General features: G+C 34.1%; 1 long non-coding RNA gene across 2 annotated transcripts in view; it reads right to left on the minus strand.

Moving 5' to 3' along the window:
- LOC129240563 (uncharacterized) overlaps positions 1 to 21670 on the minus strand; it is a 60061-nt gene that overhangs the window by 1288 nt on the left and 37103 nt on the right. The window lies entirely within an intron of this gene.

A 21670-nucleotide genomic window follows, 5' to 3' on the forward strand; every position in this document is an offset into this window, starting at 1 on the left:
ATATCCGTTTACAAGGTGAAGTCCAAAAAAAAAAAAGACTGGCGTCATAAAAATGCTTGTGATGTTTATCAAAAATGAACCGAAATCATAGTTGAAATTCATGAAATCGGAATTGAATATCTCCAAAACATCGATTTGTCGCATTTTAACTGCTCATTTGGGCTTACGAAAGGTCTGTGCACGTTTCATTCCGCACAAGTTAACTGAGAACGAGGACCAAAAATTGCTCAGCATTTAACATTCGAAAGACCTCATTAAAGAGAGGAGAAATTATAAGAACTTCCTTTACAACATTGTAATTGGTGATGAAACGTGGTGTTTCTAACATCAACCTGAAACTAAGTGTCAAGGTGTCGAATGAAAGGTTCCAGACGAGCCACCACTCAAAAATCGCGTTTGGAAAAGTAAAAAATCAGGTCGATGCTCATTTGTTTTTACGATTCCAAAAGAATAGTTTACAAGAAGTTTATGACAACGGGCCTAACCGTCAATGCAATTTTCCATCTTGGCGTTTTGAAGCGTTTGTTGCATCGCATTCGTCGAATTCGCCTTGTGTATCGCGAAGGAGGAAGCTGGCGCTTATTGCATGATAATGCACCATCTCATCGATCCACTCTTGTGACTGATTTTTTGACTAAAGATCGGATTTTAATCATCAATCAGCTATTCGAAAAAATTCCATTTGGCCTTGGAAGGAAAACGTTTTACGCCAGCAGAGGCCATCCAAAAGGCTTGTACCGACATTCTGAAGAACACTCCGGTCAATGACCTGAAACACTCTTTCGAAAAGCTTTTAGATCGCGGAAAATAGTGTATTGAGGCCAGAGGAGACTGTTTTGTCGTTTCTATTTTAGCTCAGTTTTGTTTATTTTGGACTTTATCTTGTATATATACTATATGCAATTGTACAACGCTTCTAAAAATGAATAAGAATCGTTCATGACGCATAGGCTTGGAATCTCACAACATCCGATGAGGCGTCCCGTGGAGTGTTTGAGAGAAAGATTCTGCGTGGAAGATTTTTGGACCTTTTCACGTTGACGACGGCGAATCACGCAGACGATGGAATAATGAGCTGTATGAGTTTTACGGCAACATAGACATAACATAGACAAATCAGAATCGGAAGTTATATTTTTGAGCTCATGCAAGAGTTTTAATACTTAGGCGTAGTACTCAGCATAAATAAGGATCCGTCCTTCTCAATACGCGAACGTATTCAGGCAGCTAACCGAGCATATTTTGGCCTTATCGAACTTAAGAAGTCTTAATTGATATCAAAGGAAAAAAGCTCCAGTTGTATTAAACGATAATAAGACCGCTTCTTATCTGCGGCTATGAAAAATATATCCTTAAAGTTAATGACGTGACATAATTTACTGATGCGCTTTGAAAGAAAAATTCTCAGAAAAATATTCGGCCCTATACGATTAGAAGACGGTACATACCGTATACGGTAAACCACGAGCTCAGTGTTTTAATCGCGGCACGAAATGTAATGTAGGTTGATAAAGTCGCAAAGATTCCGGTGGTATGCACACGTCCTAAGACTGAGCTCAGCGAAAAAGCGACCAAAAAAGTATTTGAAGTAAACTCTGAAGTAGCAAAAAGGAGAGACCGGCCAAGGAGATGATGGTTGCAAGACGTAGAAGATGATACACGAAGGATGAGAATCTCACAATATACTTGTAGAGCGAAAGCGGGCTGACGGGAAGAGTGGAAGCGTATTGTAGAGGAGGCAATGGTCCACCCCGGACTGTAATGCCAATATAATGATGATGATGAGACATAACATAGTGCAACGCATAAAGACGCAGCGCCTCCTTTTAATTGGACATGCCATTCTATATTTTGCTAGTTTTTTTTTCCTGCTCACTTCACTCGGGAGCATAGGGCCTCGACAAGACTCATTATATACGCAATTCAATATTCAGCAATTCTCAAAATTACCGTTATATGCAAAGTTGGCGTTTTATTGCGAAATACCTTGTTATTTTGCAGAGAGTTAGATACGGGTACCGGGTGTTTTTTAAGAGCTTGATGAGTACTCAAAATGATAATACAAAATAGGAATATTGTCGGGATGAATTTTTTAGTTTTGTATAAAATGGTAATTAATTTCAGGGCATTTATTTTTCAAATAAATGGCTCACAAGAACAGTCCAATTTTTGACTACTTTTTCCAATAAATCTGAATAATAAATCTAAATGAGCCCAATCAAGACAAATGTGACGTAAGAGATGGCCATTTGGCTTCAATTCTTGCATGAGCTGGATTTTATAGTTGTTGTTGTTGTTGTTAACAGCATAGGTAGCCCTGTCAGTGTAGGCATATCATCGTTCGTCTTCGTCTAGCTCATCTAGGGGTAGGCCCAGGAAACATGCTGTTTCGACAGGTTGGGTCCAGAGGGAGAGGGGGGTTAGATGAGTCGGTTTGAGGGGGCATGTGAAGAGGTGGTTAGTGTCGTGCGGGGCAGTCACTTAAGCCAACATAATTATGTAAAATTTTCCACGCAGTCGAAGGAAAAGAAGACCAACAAGTTAATAATGACGAAAAATCGACATTTCGGTTTCTTTTTCAACATTTCGCTCTATGAATTTCGCGAATAGATTTTTTTTTTTCAAAGTAAATTTCCACAATTTGGAAGCGTTGTTGTGGCGTTAAGCGCTTATGATGACTTGCCCAATTTTATTGAACAGGGATGCCCACACAATTTGCCATTCTCAGCTTAAAAAACACCCGATACAATATTATTGAAGCGTAAATAATAAGATCTCTGACCTGATCTTTTGGACCTGATTATTCCCCATGTTTGAGAAAGTTTCTTATTGATTTTAATCCAACAAAAATATGGAATAAAAATTCTGAAGATTTGAGATTTTATTGTTGTAGTAGTTTACAGGATGTACAAGTAGGATCACACCACCTACTTAGGCGCCAAGTTGACGGTCGAGGGCATGGGTGATAAAGTGCTCTGAGGTTTCACCGTTCAACTCGCTAAACGGCAGACAGCTCGGAATTTCAGTTTACTCAGATTTAGGGGTTAGGGGTAGTCAGAATATTCAAAAAATTAATTATAATGTTTTAAAAATATTGTGTGAAAATTTGAAGTGAATCCGACAAATACTTTTCGAGTTATTCAACAATTAACAATGGGCGCTTGGGCGCTCCGGAAGCTGCTACGCCGGTTGAAGAACTATTATATGGCCCAGGAATAGATGACATAGAGTAAGTAAATAAATAAATAACTCGTATACCTCTACATAAATCGATAGCAAAACTTCAAATGAGTTTTCCTCAATTCTATGTTTTTTGAACTGATGATCACCATTTCTTAAAAATCGCTTGGTCGACTTCAGTAAAATTTATACTGCTTTTGAAAAGCATAAAAAACGTCTTAGGCGTCGATGGACGAGCGAGAATGGAGAGTAAAATTTCAAGGTCATGCAACGTTTCGGGCATTTTCGTTCCGCGAGAGAGAAAAAAGATGTAACGTAGAGGAAAAGGAGAGGGAGAGCTATTCCTTATATATATCTTAGATACACTTTAGGCTATTTTTCCTGAGTTTTTCATCGTGGTTGCTAATTTCTAGTGAGAAATAACACTGCCTACTTTTTGGCGCTTGTTTGTTGGTGCAAACTTGTAGGAAATATATTTTTGGTGCCTACTTTTTGGCGTTATATTTCCTTAGTGCCTACTGTTTGGGGCGTTTTTTGTCCCAATTTTTTGGCGTTTTTAGTGCCTACTTTTTGGCGCTTATTCCGTTTCCTGGCTAGTGCTTGTGCGTACTATAAAGTGCTATCCATTCTGGCGTCGGATTTATTGATATTGCTCTGCGGTAATTTGTGACGTTGCTGCGGTCCTGGAATCGTTACGCTTGTGCGGGTGCTAAACGCTCGGAGTAGTGCGCGTTGTTGCCACGGTTTGTGTCCGGCGTTTACCTATACTGTTCAACCTTTCTCTGTTTTTTGTAAATTTTGTCTATTTGTATTCTCTGCAAATACTGTGAATTTATTTAGATATATATTCTTTCCCTCTCTCTCTCTCTCTCATTCTCTCTGGGGTCTCTCCCTCTTTCTTTGTCTGCATTGAAGGTTTCACTTCTGTTAACAATTTTTTTGTTTAACAATACGTTTTTTTTTTTGAACATTTCGATTTTTTCAAAACAATTTATTATCGGGTTTTTCCTCGAAAATCTGACAAATATTTCCTGAGGCCGCCATATTGTTAATTTTGAAGGAAGAAAAAGCTTCGATCAGACACAAAATTATCTATTAATAAAACTAATTTCTCTTGTCCGATTGATTTTAGATGAATTTCCAAGGTTTTGTGATGAGCACCGCAAGGGACTTCTGGAGAAACGGGCTCCACACAAACAGCGATCACTTTTACAATTATTAATTTTTGACGTGATAACGTCTTATAATTCAATTTAATCGTCGTTACCTTGCTTGAACTGCAAGCGAGAACGCGGAACGAACGACAAAGAGCACAATCGGCCCCCGCGTTCGGCAACGTTCGACATCTAGCTCTGTCCTACTTGAGTGAGCATATATATGTATGTATATGCGCATGTGTATATAAATTCACATATTTGTATTTGCATATGCTTTCTTTCTGTGTGCATGGTAATGAACCATTTCTCTGTTGAGAGTAAGACGATGACAGGAAAAGTAGGAAATATGAAAGGGAGTGTTTCGAGTGTAATGTTTCTTGAAAAAGTCAAATCGATGATGGTGCCTCTTCGTGTTGTGGACTTATTAACGTCTGACGCACAATCGAAATTGAACATATCTTTCATGAATTTGATAAATGTTTCGTAATTTTTCACGTTTGTGTAAATGTAACTTGACCTATTCTATTGCGATTCGATTTACCTCCTTCTCTATATCCATACAAAATATCTATCAAATAAATAAAATTAAAATTTTGTTTTGAAAATTGCAACCATTCCATCAATATTTTCTTATGACGTTGTTACGTTAAACTATCGTCAGTAAACCGACTTTACAGACAACCTCTTTTTTTTGAAATTTTGCAGAAGTCAAGTCGAAACATGATGTATTAGTTCTATGTTTTTAGTTTTGTAAAATAAAGCAATTGACTAGCAAAAAAGAAAAGCTTATTGAAAATCATCATTTTTTCGTGCCTCTGACAACCCCTAACCCCATAAAGCATACAAAAAATGCATTCCAACAATATTTATGTTTTGTATTATCGTTTTCAATTCTTAAGCTTTTACGCAACACTCGATAAATATTTATGAGTTCATTTTTTTAAGATTAATTAAAATTGTTAATTTAATGTTTATAAACTATTTACCCATCAAAGTAGGTTAAATAAATGCATAATAATTTCAAGAATTAATTAGGTACGCTCAATAGGTACATATGCATAGAGATACACATCCATACATACATACATATTTTGTTTTTTTTTTTGTTCTTCTCGCGATTATGTTACAAAGCAAATATTCGTTCATTCAACTTTGGCGTGCGTGCTTTTTCAGTTGTTTGCATTTTCAATTACATCAATGCATATCAACTAGATGTGTGTACATGTGTGTGTATGTATGTAGTACATATTTATGTATATATATGTACATGGAATGTAATGTACGAATGTACGAATGCATCGCTCACAGTTATTAATATTTATAGCCTGTTTATGTGCGCATTATTTTCGCTATTTGGTAACAAATGTTGAATTTTATTGTTTATGTTAATTTTTCTCACGCTTTGTATGTTCAAAGGTCATTGCTTTTGCATGCAAAAAGAATGCATTAAGCGAAATAGAAATCCTAGGAAATATGGATAAGAGGACAGAATCAAATAAAAAAAAATTGAAAATTAGAAAAGTTTATTTGTCAATTAAGGGGCTAGGGCTAGTCAGAGGCACGAAAAAATGATGATTTTCAATAATTTTTTGCTAGTCAATCTTTTTTAATTTACAAAAATAAAAGCATAGCATTAATGCATAATGTTTCGACTTGACTTTAGCAAAATAAAAAAAAAAAATTTTAATTGTAAAAGTTGTCGCCGTTTTTCCAGAAGTCCCTAAAATCAATCGGACAAGAGAAATTAGTTTTATTAATAGATAATCTTGTGCCTGATTGAAGCTTTTTTTTCAAAATTAACAAATGCAGTATTTCGAGAAAAAAACCGACATTGAAATGTTAAAAAAAAGTGCGTTTAGCGTAGTATACATAAAAGAAGTGAAACTTTCAAGGCAGACAAAGAAAGAGGGAGAGACCAGAGGGATAATGACAGAGCGAGAGAGAGAGAGAAAGAATATATATCTAAATAAATTCACCACATTTGCATAGAATAGAAATAGACAAAATTGACAAGTAAATTCCCCTTCATCGCTCGACATATTGACAACTCGTACTTTTACGATAGATAAAGGGTGATTTTTTAGCTATAACCTTTTTAAACAGTTGGTTTAAACAGCTGACGCACGTTTCGTGTTTTGTTTCACTGTCAAACATCTTCAGTCTGGTCTATAATTTAACCATGAATCGTCTTACAAACGAACAACGCTTGCAAATCATTGAATTTTATTATAAAAATGCGTGTTCTGTTAAGAAAGTTTATCGCGCGCTTCTTCTATTTTTTGGTCAGTTTAATCGATCCACTGAAGCGGCTATTCGAGCTATTGTGACTAAATTTAGAACCAAATTTACATTATTGGACATCAAACCACCAACACGCTTACGTAGAGTGCGAACTGAGGAAAATATCTCAGCTGCATCGGCCAGTGTTAATGATGACCATCGACTATAGATTCGTCTCCGTTCGCAGCAATTAGGCCTGTGTTACTCAACAACGTGGACAATTTTGCGAAAGGATTTAGGTGTGAAGCCTTTCAAAATACAGCTGGTGCAAGAATTGAAGCCGAACGACCTACCACAAGAAGATCCACTTTTTTATCGAAACATTGTGTTTAGCGACGAAGCTCATTTTTGGATCAATGGATACGTAAATAAGCAGAATTATCGATTTTGGAGTGAAGATCAGCCAGAAGAATTGCAAGAGCTACCAATGTATCCAGAAAAGGCCACAGTGGGGTGCGGTTTACGGGCTGGATGTATCATTGGATTCTTCAAAAGATGCTGCGAATCGTAACATAACTGTGAATGGTGAGCACTATGCAAGAGCCCAAAATGCAAGAGCTTGACTTGCATGACATGTGGTTTCAGCAAGACGGTGCCACATGCCACACAGCACGCGTAACAATGGACTTGTTGAGAGGCGAGTTCGGTGAACACTTTATTTCACGTTCGGGACCTATTAATTGGCCACTCAGATCGTGCGATATAACGCCTTTAGATTATTTTTTGTGGGACTATGTTAAAGCTCATGTCTATTCAGACCAGCCTGCTTTAATTAACGCATTGGAAGACAACAATAAAGCATTTATATGTGAGATACCGGCCGAAACGTTGGAAAGAGTATGCCAAAATTGGACTAAGCGGATGGACCATTTGAAGCGCAGTCGCGGTCAACATTTGCATGAAATAATCTTCAAACATTTAATTATATGGACTGTACTATCAATTTAAATAAAAATTTCATGCATTTTTCTGCACATTTTACATGTGTTATTTCGAAAAACTTTCCTATAGCTCTTAAAAAATCATCTTTTATATATATAATAGACATTCGAATTCGTAGGTTTTCTACGACGTATTCTATGATAGGGCCGATTGTGTGGATCCACAAATTTTGTAGCGCAAAATAAAGGTAAAGAAATGAGAAGCATTTCAAAATAAGATTTATAAATATGTAAAATAGTTTCGGTTGATTTCATAGTATCTTCCCTTTCCTGCCTTTTCCCATAGCATCTTAGGATTTCATATGAAATGAGAACTGTAAATTCAAAGTTAAAGTTATGAAATGAAAAAAATTGCCAATACAAACACTTGGTAAAATACTTGCCTTCTTATTTTCCTTAAACTATCAGGAAAATACTATGCGACCTTAGTACAGAGTTTGGAATGAGATTTCTTCTGATTTTTCTGGTTTTTAATTTTTTTTTTTCAATTAAAGATGGCGAAGGGAAATTTTATCACCTAGCGACGCAGTGATATACCATAGAAATGCATCACTTCAATTCATCTATAAGTAAATTTAGTTCATATACTTTATTTCCGTTAGCACAAGCAGCGGTAAAAGCCTAAGTTAAGAATAATGAGGCCTTACTAAAAATTCGGCAAGAACAGTAGAACTGGCTCTTAGTAGATGAAGGAATGGTGTGTACTCGTACATAAAAATATAAAAATAAAATGTATATGATATTCAAATAGACAGCGTTTCCAATAGAATGATACATCACTAATATACCTACATGCCCAAAGGAATAAGTCCAAATCCATTAGTTTACTTAGCAGAAAATTACAATTTCCATCCGGGCATCTTTCAGTATTCTTATTTAGTACCACCACATTTATTTATTCCCGAACGAAGTGAAGGCCAGCAATTCATTTACCGCGTGAGTTGGCAAACATTGGAACGTTTACCACACAAGTAAAGCTGCCAGCAGAAAGGGGATCATTAGAGCACAGGCGACGGACCATTCGTATCTCGAACACTCAATTTGCACTCCCAACATACACAACTAACTACTGTTGCTGGGACGAGTCCAATGTGTCCAACGAAGTCATCTGCCGAAGTTAATTCAAAAAAGAAGAAGAACACAAAAAAAAAAAACAGAAAAAAATGTATTTCAAACATGCCCAAGCAGCCATAGAATAAAGTACAGGCAAACAAGGCACACTGCATTGGCTCATTAGAAAGTGAACGGCGCACGAAATGGCATAAAGGGGGCATAAACAGCTGTGGTGGTTGTGCGACAGCAAAGTTCGTTTGTTGTTGAAGTGTGCCGGAGAGGAAACGACTGTAAACGATTTGTTGCTTTTTTATTATCACCATTTCGCTACACATTTTTACTTGTTTTGGTTCCAATTTGTTGTTTTTAGCGAAATTCTGCGGTGTTCTGCCTCTGCCTCTGCCTCATTCAGAGGCGACCGATTTGCGTCAATGTGTTTGTATGCCAAAAGCAACTCGTTGTTGAGCGTGCGCGAGTATTTGGGTTGTGCTTATTTTGTTGTTGTTATTTGTCTCAAACAATTTGTGCGAGTAACGAGTTCGACTGGTTTTTGCCTTTTGTTTTTGTTTGCTGTTTGAGTTTTTTGTTTTTTTTTTTTTGCTTTGTGTAGTGTGAGAGAAAAAAGTATCTATAACTAGTTTTTAACCTTGAACTTGAAATATATTCTGCCTCTGTCGCTGCCTCTTCTCTCGTTTACGCCACTGCGCTGCCACTGCACACACACACACACATTTGTATGAATATTTCATATTTCAGCAGCTGTACTCTGGGGTACTCTCTATTCGCAGTATTTATTGTTGGTCTTGCCGGTGGTGATGCCGGTGGTTTCAAGTACCTCACGGCTGTTGGTGGTTAGTTTGTTGTTTGTTTCTCTAGTTGGATAGGCTCTTTTTTGCGCTGACTTTGCTTTGGCTTCAACTTTGCTTAGCCATTAACTTCGGCTGTGGTGTTTTTCGCTTGGAATCTCTTCATTTTTATGCCATGCTCATATTTTATTACCATCTCTGTTGTGTTTGTTGCTTGCTTTATTCAATTCACACTTTTGCAATTGTTCGCATTACAAACAAGTTTATCTTAAAAATGTAATATGTACATACATATGTACGAGTATGTATATAATTTCTCACACAATCGGTTCTTCTCCATATATGTATGTATGTATAGGTATAGTCATATGTACAATGTGCATGCCATACTATTTAATTTCAATTCAATTTCAATTTAATTTATTTTCTAATTTCAGACCAGTTGACGAGTATTTCCGTATTCTGCGTTCTAACATTTCCAGCATTGACTTTTACGCTGGTTTGCTCCACAAACAATTTATTATGTTTTTAAAAAATTTTGTGCATGCCGAAGTAGTGGTAGTAGGCTTTCCATTGAAACCGGGGGGCGGAAATAGAACTTTAAAATAATAAAGAATAAGCCTTTTCTTATGCCTCAAACAAAATACGGACGGATATATGGAAGTGTGCAGTTCACGTGCGATGATGCCAAGCATGGCTAAATCGGCTCTTCTCATAATTCCGAGCAGCATTTTGGTTTTAATGCTGTTACCTACTGCCGTTACATGATCAAAATTATAATACTCTTGGACAAAAATGTTTCGTTTAATGCATGAAGTTTCGTACTCGTATAACGACCAATGAAAAGGGGTCTGTGTCTGTGTGTACCTTTCGTTTCAGTAAAGACACATTAAACAAGTAACAACAGGTTTGCAATTCAGATTTTTTTTTATTGATTTGGTCTCCAGATTGTCGAATTTTGATTATAGATTTTCCTATTCTAGAGACCAAAATTGAAGAAAAAATACATTGTGTTTGTGGTTTTTACTCCACTGCTAGTCAATTTGTCGTGGTTTTAGTAGCATCGTTGCTTTACTTGTGTTCATACATTTAACAACACGTGTTGAATCGTACATATGTATGTGCATACATATATTACTTTTATTGTTCTGATTTTTTTGTTGATTGATGATTGATGTTTTGTTTGGTTTGTTTTTTTTTTTGTTTTTTTTTTTGTTTTTTTTTTTTGAAGCGTCTAAAGGTGAATAGCAATGATATCGATAGCATGCAAAACGTGGCGCAAAATTAATCACCGCATCTGAAGATTTACAGTTTTTGCATATGGCGTCGTACGTCAAAATATTTGGCATTTGTCAACTAGTCAGCTGCAGTATTCAAACAGACAAGCAATGGAGCATGCAAAAATCAAAATAAAGATTTCCAACAGTCAAAATCGAGGTTTTTATTTACATTTGATTTATTTAGATTTATTTTATATTTTTTGTTTAAGCAAAATTGCATTATTAATAAAATTAAAAATAAAAGATTCTCGTCACTCAAAACAATGTTTTTTTATTTAGTAAAAAAGTTAGTCAAAAGCAAATAACTTTGCTTGTAGGAGGAAGCATATTGAGGAGCTGACTACCAAAGACCTTATGGAGTTGCAGTTTGCTTTACCGCCAGAAGATTTTAATGAGCTTTCAACAGGCGAGGAGGTAACAGACGGGGAGGTAACTACAACCTTCTGGTGTAGTTAACATAAAGAGATGCTGAAAGCATGGGAGCTCTTCATCATACATTAAAAAGGATCACCGAAAAAAAGGATGGCGAAACGTGAAACGGATTTTATTTTATTTTTGTCTGGTTATTTTAATTTTAATTTTTTATTTTGATTTGGTAATGTCAAACTAATCGGTTGAGCTATCCGATGAGATGATGTTGTTTCAGGCACGACGGTCTGTTGTTGCGTGTCTGCAAGTTTTGTATTTTGATAAAAAATTAAATTCGCTCATAAAAGTCGAAGTACTTTTTAAAATTATGCTTTATATATAAACATTTTTTTTATTCATTTATATATTTATTTTTATTTCTGAATTTTTATTTTTTATTTTTATTTTTTGTTTTATTCATTTTTATTTCCTATTTTAATTTTTTACTTTTATTTTTTTTATTTTTTTATTATTTACAAAAATATTTTTTTTTTTACTTCTATTTTTTATTTAAAATTTGTATTCATATATTTATTTTTATTTCCGAATTGTTATTTTTATTTTTATTTGAATTCATGTAATATATAATATTTTTTATACTCATTTAATTATTTTTATTTATTTATTACTTATATATTTACTTTTATCTTTTTTTATTTTTTTTTTATAATTTATTTATTTACAAATTTATTTTTATTTTTTTTCCTTTAATTCCTTTTTCTTACTTTAATTTTTTATTTTGTATTTATTCATTTATATATATATTTTTTAAATTAATTTTTATAAATAAAAAAAAAATTTTTAGCTTCTTTTATTTATTCAATTATATATTAATTTTTCTTTCTGAATTTTTATTTTTTTATTGTATTTATTTACTTATATATGTATTTACTTTTATTTTTTATTTATTTTTTTATTATAATTTTTTTTTTAATTTAATTTTGTTTTTTCCTTTTATTTTTTATTTAAAATTTGTACTTAGGTATATATTAATTTTTATTTCTGAACCGTTATTTTTATTTTTATTTTATTTTTATTAGTATTTATATGTAATATATTTTTTCTTATTTATTTATTTACTTTTATCTTTTTTATTTTTTTATAATTTATTTATTTACATATTTATTTTTATTTTATTTTTTTCCTTTAATTCTCTTTCCTAACTTTAATTTTTTATTTTGTATTTATTCATTTATATATATATTTTTTAAATTAATTTTAATATACAAAAAAAATTTTTTTTAGCTTCTTTTATTTATTCATTTATATATTTATTTTTATTTCTGAACTTTTATATATTTTTTATTGTATTTATTTACTTATATATTTACTTTTATTTTTTATTTTACTTTTTTTGTTTATATATTTATTTTTATTTCCTATTTCCTATTTTAATATTTCACTTTTATTTATTTTTATTTTTTTTAATTTTTTTTTTATTTAAAAAATTGAATTTAATTCTTACTTTTATTTTGTATTTAAAATTTTTATTTATATATTTATTTTATATCTGAATGGTTATTTTTATTTTTATTTATATTTATTTTTTTATTTATTTACTTATACATTTACTTTTATCTTTTTTATTTATTTTTATAATTTATTTATTTACATATTTATTCTTTTTTCTTATTGTAATTTTTTTCCTTTAATTGTTTTTTTACTTTAATTTTTCATTTTTTCATTATTTATTTAATCCCCTGTCGCATTTTCAACAACACCAAAACAACCAACTCTAGACAGCTCTTTGTTAAAGAAGAATTTTTATATTTATAATTAAAATTATTTTCTACAAAAAAATAAATATTTCATAAAAACAATATATTTTTTTTTTTAATTTTTGGTTGTTTCCATTGCAGATTGCTTGATTTTGTCCTGTGTTCTATTCCTTAAAAATATTGCATACATACACCCCGCGTCAAAATAGTAGCACATCAAAATTTTTACTGATTTTTGTTTATTAATTAAAAAAATAGAATAAAGTTAATAACTGGCGCTACGTTCTTTTTAGGTTTTTGCCCGTACTCCTCATCCTATTTTTGGTGTGAGTCTTGATATTTTCTACAAATGGAAGCACCTACACTTTTACGCCACCTCCGAACCGCAGAAGGTTTTCATGAGGAGCTTTTTCATGGCAGAAACACACTCGGTGGTTTGCCATTGCCCGCCGGGGGGCGACAGATATTAGAAAAAATATTGTTTCCATTATTCGAATCTATGCACCTTCGAATGGTAGTCCCGCACCAACCCAGTCGGTTATGGCGGCCTCCATATAAAAGTATAGCTTTTGTATAAAACTATTGCTCATTACCTAACAAAAACTATATAAACTCTGTTTTCAGAGTTTTACGCTAAAATTATAAAAGTTCCAAAAACTTTTCATGCAAATTCCACGGATTTTAATTAGAATTTCCAGACAGATTTTTTTTTTATATAATTGGTTTTTTAAATTTTATACGAAAATTTCAAAAATTCCACACCATTTTCACCAAAATCCACGGACTTTCATTAGAATTTCCAAAAAAAAAATTTTTTATATAATCGTTTTTTCAATTTTATTCAAAAATCACATCACTTTCACCCAAATTTCCCGGACGTTAATTAGAATTTCTAGAAAGTTGTTTTTTTATATAATTCGTTTTTAAATCTTATACAAAAATTAAAAAAAAGTCCACATAATTTTCATGCAAATTCCACGGGCTTTAATTAGAATTTCCAGACAGATTTTTTTGATAAAATGGGTTTTTTAAATGTTATATAAAAATTAGAGAAATCCCCAGAAGTATTTCCAGAGAGATTTTTTTATATAATTATTTTTTAAAATTTTATATAATATAAAAAGTAGAAAATTTCCACATCATTTTCCTCCAAATTCCACGAGCTTTGGTTAGAATTTCCAGAGAAATTCTTTTTTATGTAATTAAGTTTTGTTTAATTTTATACTAAATTTAGAAAAAATTTTATACTAAAATTAGAAAAAATTTTATACTAAAACTAGAAAAATTCCCCATCATTTTTAACCCAGGCTTTATTAAAATCTCTAGAAAAGTTCTTAGTATACAGCTTTATAACTTATTAAATTATAGCATAAAAAAATACTAATTTGAATCTCGTTAATTTTCTGTATTTTTTTTCCTTGTAAATTTTTCCAAATAATTAATGTATGATATTTTTTTATATGGAGAAAATGTGCAGCATCGTCGGAATTTTTTTGCTATCAAGGGAATTTTTCAGTAACTTTAAATTTGCAGTTTATTGTACTAAAATTTGATAAGCTAGAAAACTGCATACCAAAGATCTTTCTAGAAGTTCTAAAGAAAGCCATCGAATTGAGATGAAAATTCGGGCGCATACTTTTAAAATAAATTTTGCATAAAATTTGGAAAAGCTTACAACTTCAAACTAAAATTTAATCAGCTGTAAAACTGCCCACCAAAAATCTTTAAAATATTAAATTTGTTTATCAAACGATTCTGTAATGAAAACTTTTCATTCCCCGAGGGCCCACTCTATATTTTTCAAAATACTACGCGCTCATGCGCTGATATGATGTTTACTTTTGTATTTCACTACGAAGTACTAAAGCATTTGATTCCATCTACTGATAACAATTCAATATGTCAAATGTGCATATTAATTTTAATTAATTCAAAATACTTTAATCTCTGTTTTTTTTGTCATTGCAGTTTTTATTTTCAAATTCCACGAGCAATGCCCCATTTCAAGGCTACAGAGAGGCCCATAAAAAGGCTGGAAAACAAACAGCAATGCGAATAGAAATTCTGAGAAAATTACTGAAAGTCTTGCCAGTGAATAACAAACGGTTGTTGTCTGTTTTTGATTGCATTCACTCTACGATTTTGCGCAGGTTATCTGTCAATCTTAGTGCGATATTTATTTGCTTTTTGTACTTTTTTTACTTCAATAGCTGCCGTTTGCCTTTTCGCATCTGTACAAATGATCTAATGAAATTTGCTGTCACACACTAAAGAGAGAGAAAAAAAAAACAAAAACAAGAGTAACAAAATAGTTTCATTTAGCTGCTGCTATTAAAATTTTAATTATTTACCGAGCACCTAGCAACAAACTTTACATTCATTGTGAGCATGCAAGTGGCTAAGTGCTTTGGAAATTGCTAATTTGCTCATTGATTGTCATAAAGTATTTAAGTAAGCAAAAATCTGTAGTTGTGTGATTACGTGAGTAAATAGTCGGATGAGGGTGTTTGCATAAACGTTTTTACTTAAAATGCAAAATTTTTTATTATGCACGATGAACGGAAATTGTTTGAGTTTTGGATGCAAATGAAAATTATGAATGCTTACATTAAAAAATATAGGTTTGGAAATAGAATTTTTCAACAAAAAAAAAAATAAAACCAAGAAAAATGAAAATTATGAATACTGTTATAAAAATAAAGGGTAGGTAGGTAGGTAGGTATAGTGGTTGTCGTTTGACACACCTAGGCCTGCTGTAGGTCCATTGTGATACCATCGAAAACCGAAAGCTTCGTCTGGAGTTTGAAAAAAAAGCACTTTAATAAGGAAATATAATTTTGGAAACTAGTTTTATTCACTGATGAGTCCAAATACAGCATATTTGGATACGACGGCAAAGCCAAAGTTTGGAGAAAACCAAACACTGCCATGGATCCTAGGAGTCTGATTCCGACTGTAAGGCATGGTGGTGGCAGTGCCATGGTTTGGGGAGCAGTTGCATCCACAGGAGTTGGAAACCTCGTTTTCATTGAAGGAAATATGGATCGCTTCCAGTACAAGACCATTTTGGAACAAAACCTGATGCTATCCGTGGGCAAACTAGGCTGCTGTATTATGCTCCACGGCAACTATTGAACATGTTTGGGAAATTTTGGAGCGAAAGATTCGGAAGCACTCTATTACTAGTGTTCCAATCCTCAAAGAGAAGCTGCTGGAGGAATGGCAGAATATCTCCGTGGAGGAGCTTGAAAACTTAGCAGCTTCAATGCCCAGACGTTTGCAAGCAGTCATCGATGCTGGTGGTGGCCCAACAAAATATTCATTTACACAAATTTAATCAGTTTTCCTAGATAGTTCTTATTTTCTAAGTTCGTATGTACACTTTTATCAGTGCCGTTTTTTAGTTTTTCGTGATTAACTTTTAAAGTAAATACTGAAAATAATTTTTTTTTTTACATTTGTTATATAATTAGACTTAAAAGAAAACTGCAGCATTACATTTCTTTTAAATACTTTAGATCGGGAGAAATTAAGAAATAAGGGGTCGTACGGAGAGTTTTGTCCGCAACTGTATATTTTTATAAAAAATTAATTAAAATTAAAAAAAGAAATTACTATAATTAAAACTACATTTATGGAACAAAATCAAGCTGCCCACAAGTTGTCGAAATATAATGTATTTATAATATGATATTATGACCATTAGTGTATGTATGTACTTGTGCTCTTGCCAATATATATATACAAATATATGCATTTGAGCTGCGGACGAATGCACTCAAAATTTTTTTTGTGCTTTTTTCACTCTGTTCACACTTTTTATCTTTTTTCAGTCATTTTTTAGTGACTTATCTGTTACTCACACTTCGCGCTGTTGTAGTTACATACCAGCGGATGTATCGGTAAATAAAACTGTAGATGCATATTTGGGTGTTTTAGAGCGAGAGAGTTAGCTATTCATTTGTGAAGGAATGCATCGCATTAATCAAAATAATAGTTTCTGTTTTTTTTTTTAATAGTTGCGGAAAATGTCCCTAAATAAAATATACAACCCGATCGTGAATTTCCTTTCAAAAAATCAACCCCATAAATTACACTACAGCAAAAATAAAATTTACCACATTTCTTTTTGTGTTTTATTGCAATTTATGGGAATCGGTTACAATGGAATTCGCGTCAAGGATATATATATTTTTTAAATTTTTATTTTTAGTTTTTGACAAAAAAGTGTCGTTGTCAAACAAATAAATTTTAGGGATGTGAAATGGAATTTTATTAATCTGAATTTCAAACTTTGTTTAGCGATTTAAGTGAGCAGTGGCTTTTTTACGCTTTGACTTTTTAGTTGGCAACACTATTTGTAATGATAACAATTATTGACATGCAATTATTTTTAGTGAAGTAATTTTTATGATAGCGCTGTCATTTTAATGTGTTTTATTTAATTTTTAAAATGTATGCCTATAAAAAAGACCTTTGCAGGTAAATTTCACTATAACACCTTTAAATTTTCTGGCTTCACCTCTCAAGCAATTTCTCCTCATAAACCCATCATCTGCCATTCGGAAATGGCGAAAAATTTTAGCAATTTGTGCAAAAACATCAAGACGCACACCACAAATAGGAGAAGGAGCTCGGCCAAACATCCACCTACGGTTTACTAAATGGCTCGATTTATGTTAGAACGCTATGGAAAATACTAAAAATTTGCTTCAGAAATGTAGAATCACCTCCTGTAACGATTAAAGCTCGCAAGAATAATTAATTGGTGTAGCCATCTATCAAATACAGCTCCATACAGTTGGAAATGAGCTAAAAACTTGGGTTCATCGTATCGGCTACTGCAAGGCCAGCTGTGGATGTGATTTTCGGGAAATATTGTTCTATTACTTGCACTTTCTAATTGAAAAAAGGCCTTAGTTTTTTGCTTGAAGCTATTTACAGTTACAGACGTTAGATGATCCACCCTGTATATGCATATTTTTTCTATAAATCTTTCTTTAAACATAATAGGTCTAGGTAGAATATAAGTAGGATAGTAAAAACACTTTGGCTAGGTTTACATTGCTAAGTACCTCCAAACACGAGCGGGTTTAAAATTGTGACTGACTGGTGCTATCTACGAAAAACATTTGTTTTATAATCTGTTGCATCACAAAAATCACAACATTTTGCTAGTTTGCTTGCACCATAATAATATTTTAGTTCCACCTAAACTAGTACTGATGATCGTCTTGTAGGTGCCCAAGTTTCCGGTTAAGTAGTACAAATTTCATTTGATCGACACTGATAGCATAATTTCATTGTATTGTACGTTTTTTTTTTCAATTTCAAACGTTTATTAACAAAAAATGGTTACAAATTTAATCTTGAAAATAATAGCCATCGCTAGCGACACATTTTTCCATCTCTCAGGCAATTTGTGGATGCCGCCCCAAAAAAATTAGCCGTTTTTGGTCGCAAACCAATCATCGAGACATTTTTTGGCTTCTTCGTTAGAATTGAAACGCTGATCGGAAAGTGCGCGGCTCATCGATGCAAACAAATGATAATTGGAAGGCGCCAAGTCTGGTGAGTAAACCGCATGCACCAGCGGTTCCCAGTCGTACGTTTCCACCAATTTCCGGGTCGCTCTTGTTCGATGTGGCGCGGTGCCATCGGTGATTGTCATCAAGAAAAATTACTTTGTGACGCCGATCGGCATATTCTGGGCGTTTTCGGGGTATAGCGCTGTTCAAATCGGCCAATTGACGTTGGTAGCGCGCACTGTCAACTGTTTCACCTGGTTTTAAGAGCTCGTACCAAATCATGCCACGCTGATCCCAGAAAACACACAGCATTGCCTTGCGGCCGAAGCGATTTAATTTGGCCGTTGTTTTTGGCTTGTGGCCGGGCGGACCATACGATCGTTTAAGCTTGGGATTGGAGAAATATACCCATTTTTCATCACCCGTAACGATTCGATGCAAAAAAGGCTTCCTTTTGAACCGGGAGAGCAGCATTTCACAAGTTGTTTCACGATGTCCGCAAATCGTAGTTTGAAGGCACGAAATTCGACATTTTTAAGAGCGACAAAAATGCATTGTTGTATCAAACGTAACAGACAATGAACTGAATATTGATGACAGATGACAGACGAAAAAAATAAGACATTTAAGAAAGGTTTAAAAATACTCTTAACGACATCTATGGACTAATAGCTGAAAGTCTCAAGTATATACCTGGTAGTTCAGCATGATTTGCAGCCTTCTGTTTTCTCCAGATTTTTTTCAGTGATCACTGCACACAGTTCAAATCAGCTGCTTTTTTTATTTTGTTCTTCTTTGGGATATATGACACTATTTTTTTTTTTAATTTTTAAAAGTATCGAGTAAAGTACCGAGTTCATGTTGTTGGAAGCTTAGAGGGGAAGTTTAGGTTAGATTGACCTGGTTGACTTGGTTGACAATCGGGTGCCTGTCGTTAGCTTCGGTAGGAAGTATGACGTTTTGATCTCAGATAGAGATCAATGGTTAAGTCCAGAGAACCTATTAACGGGATATCAGCACACTTTCTACACCGACGGATCCAACACCAGTAATGGAAGCGGATCTGGATGGTACTTAGACGAAGACACTAACTACTCTTATGCCTCAGGGTCACGGTATTTTTTACGAAAGTCTATGCCATCTTGAATGTGGCGTACTGGCTAATTGAGAAAAAGTAGCAGGGTAGCAGGATTGGAATTTGTAGTGACAGTGAAGCTGCACTGAAAGCCCTTGCTAACCCACGCTGCTCTTCGAAGTTAGTCGGTGAATGTAAGACAAAACTGAACAGTGTTGCAAAACACAAAAATGGGTGCCTGGACATTGCGGTTTTACAGGGAACGAGTTAGCTGATAAACTGGTTAATGAAGGCTCTGCAAGTATGCCACTAGGCCCTGAACCCTTTCTAGGTGTTAATTCCGCATCGATTAAACTATGGATTGACTACTTCATGAGGTCTACCCGTAGAGAACGTTGGTCTGGGTTGAGCTCGTGCAGAGTAGCCAAGTGCTTTGTGAAAGAACCGAACAGAAAAATAGCGACCTTTCTCCTAAAACTCAGCAGAGAGGACCTGAGAGTACTGGTGGGTGTAATTACAGGGCACAACGTGTGTGGTCAACATATGGCTACGATGGGGGTCGTAGACAGCCCGATATGACTATCCTGTCTTGAGAATGACGAAAGCATTTTCTCTGTAGCTGTCCTGCATTTTCCAGAATCAGACTTAGGACATTGGGTTGCGACACACTGAGTATGAACAAAGTTCATACTCTTCCTCTTCCGGATCTCTTAAAATTCATCAATGAGTCCATGAGATTTATGGAAGAGTGACCTCAAACTAATTCATCCGTTTTTACCACCCACCTTTTATCTTTCCTATCTCTATTCTTTCTACTGATATCTATCCAGGTGTAGTACAATGGTCTACTGACTGAGTGCTTGGACTTGTCCGGGGGGGCAAATCTAATCTAATCTAATCTAGCCTCGCATAGCCCGGTTTGGCTCATAGCGATACCAATGGAGTTCATTGGTTACGCGTTTTGAAATAATCTATCCGCATGGTGCCTGTTTCTATTGCGAATTCAAGCATACATTTCCAGCCCACTGCTGATATGTCTTCCAATCCATCAAACTGTTCTTTGAATAACGTAAGATATCTGCAAAGAAGATGCGCTACCGTTTCCCTTGAGCCCTACATTTCCTGCATTTTTCACTGTCCGCGATTCCTATCTTATAAGCAAACGCTGCTACTGAGCTATGCCCCGTCAGCACACTCAGTTATAATAGAAGGAAAACCACATTAAGCAACATTGTTATATTTTTTACTCGGCAGCGAGAGTAGCTGGGTTGAAGCCTGGCAGGCATTGCTCCCATGAAACTATTCGTTTAAAGTTTTTTATTACTTGGTTCTGCAGAGGTTAAGGCTTAAAAGCATTTCTGGATTATCTGCAAAATATCAATCTCCAAACACGAGCAGCAAACAAATCAAATGGGATCTGGTTTTGAAAACGAACTTATTGCGTAAATCGTCGCTTGTTGCTTTTCAGAAACTAAAGATCGTTTAAGTTCTTGTCGTCAACTTAAGAACAGTAATTGCGTTAAGTGGTCTATTCGAATCGAAATGGGGCTAGTAACATCATTCTTAGGAACAAAAACCAAAAATTAAAAATTTGCAAATAATGCCAACACTCGAAAATCAAGGTCAAACTCTGACTCGATGGTTGCAAGCGCTTTTTGACAATCACGTTCGGGTTTTTCGATCAGGCGCTCCATTTTTGTTAGTTAATGTAGGCTTCGCGATGAAAATGCATCTCACACGAGGAATTTACTGGAAGTAAATTTTCAATATTTTAAAACGTTATTCAATCGGAGAGCAATCTATTTCGTGCAGCGCAGATATGAAGTTGAGTTAGTACTCTTTTGAGCGCAATATAACTGTTAGGGGGGAAATAACATGTGATTTGAAAAGAGACCAGCAGATGACCCACCTTTGACACGAGTAAGTACGAGTATAAGCAGAGGAAATAGGAATTCTGTGTAAACTTCCTTTCGTGTTCATATGTTTATGTATATATGTACTCGTATGCCTTAGTAAAGCGCTTCATAAGCTTGAAACGCAACACCTTAGGCTTTTTCGTACATAAGCACGTGCATATGTACCCAATATCGAGATTAAATATCACAGCAAGTTTGTATAGAGAATATTGAGTTCTACTGTTTGGCTTAAATTACCAGATGGTTGCACAAGCAAGCGCTGACGTATCACGTAGTATAAGTGAGCAATCTTTTGTGTGTGTATGGTACATATGCACGTACATACGTA

This window comes from Anastrepha obliqua, chromosome 1 (assembly GCF_027943255.1).
Source record: "Anastrepha obliqua isolate idAnaObli1 chromosome 1, idAnaObli1_1.0, whole genome shotgun sequence".
Classification (NCBI taxonomy): domain Eukaryota; kingdom Metazoa; phylum Arthropoda; class Insecta; order Diptera; family Tephritidae; genus Anastrepha; species Anastrepha obliqua.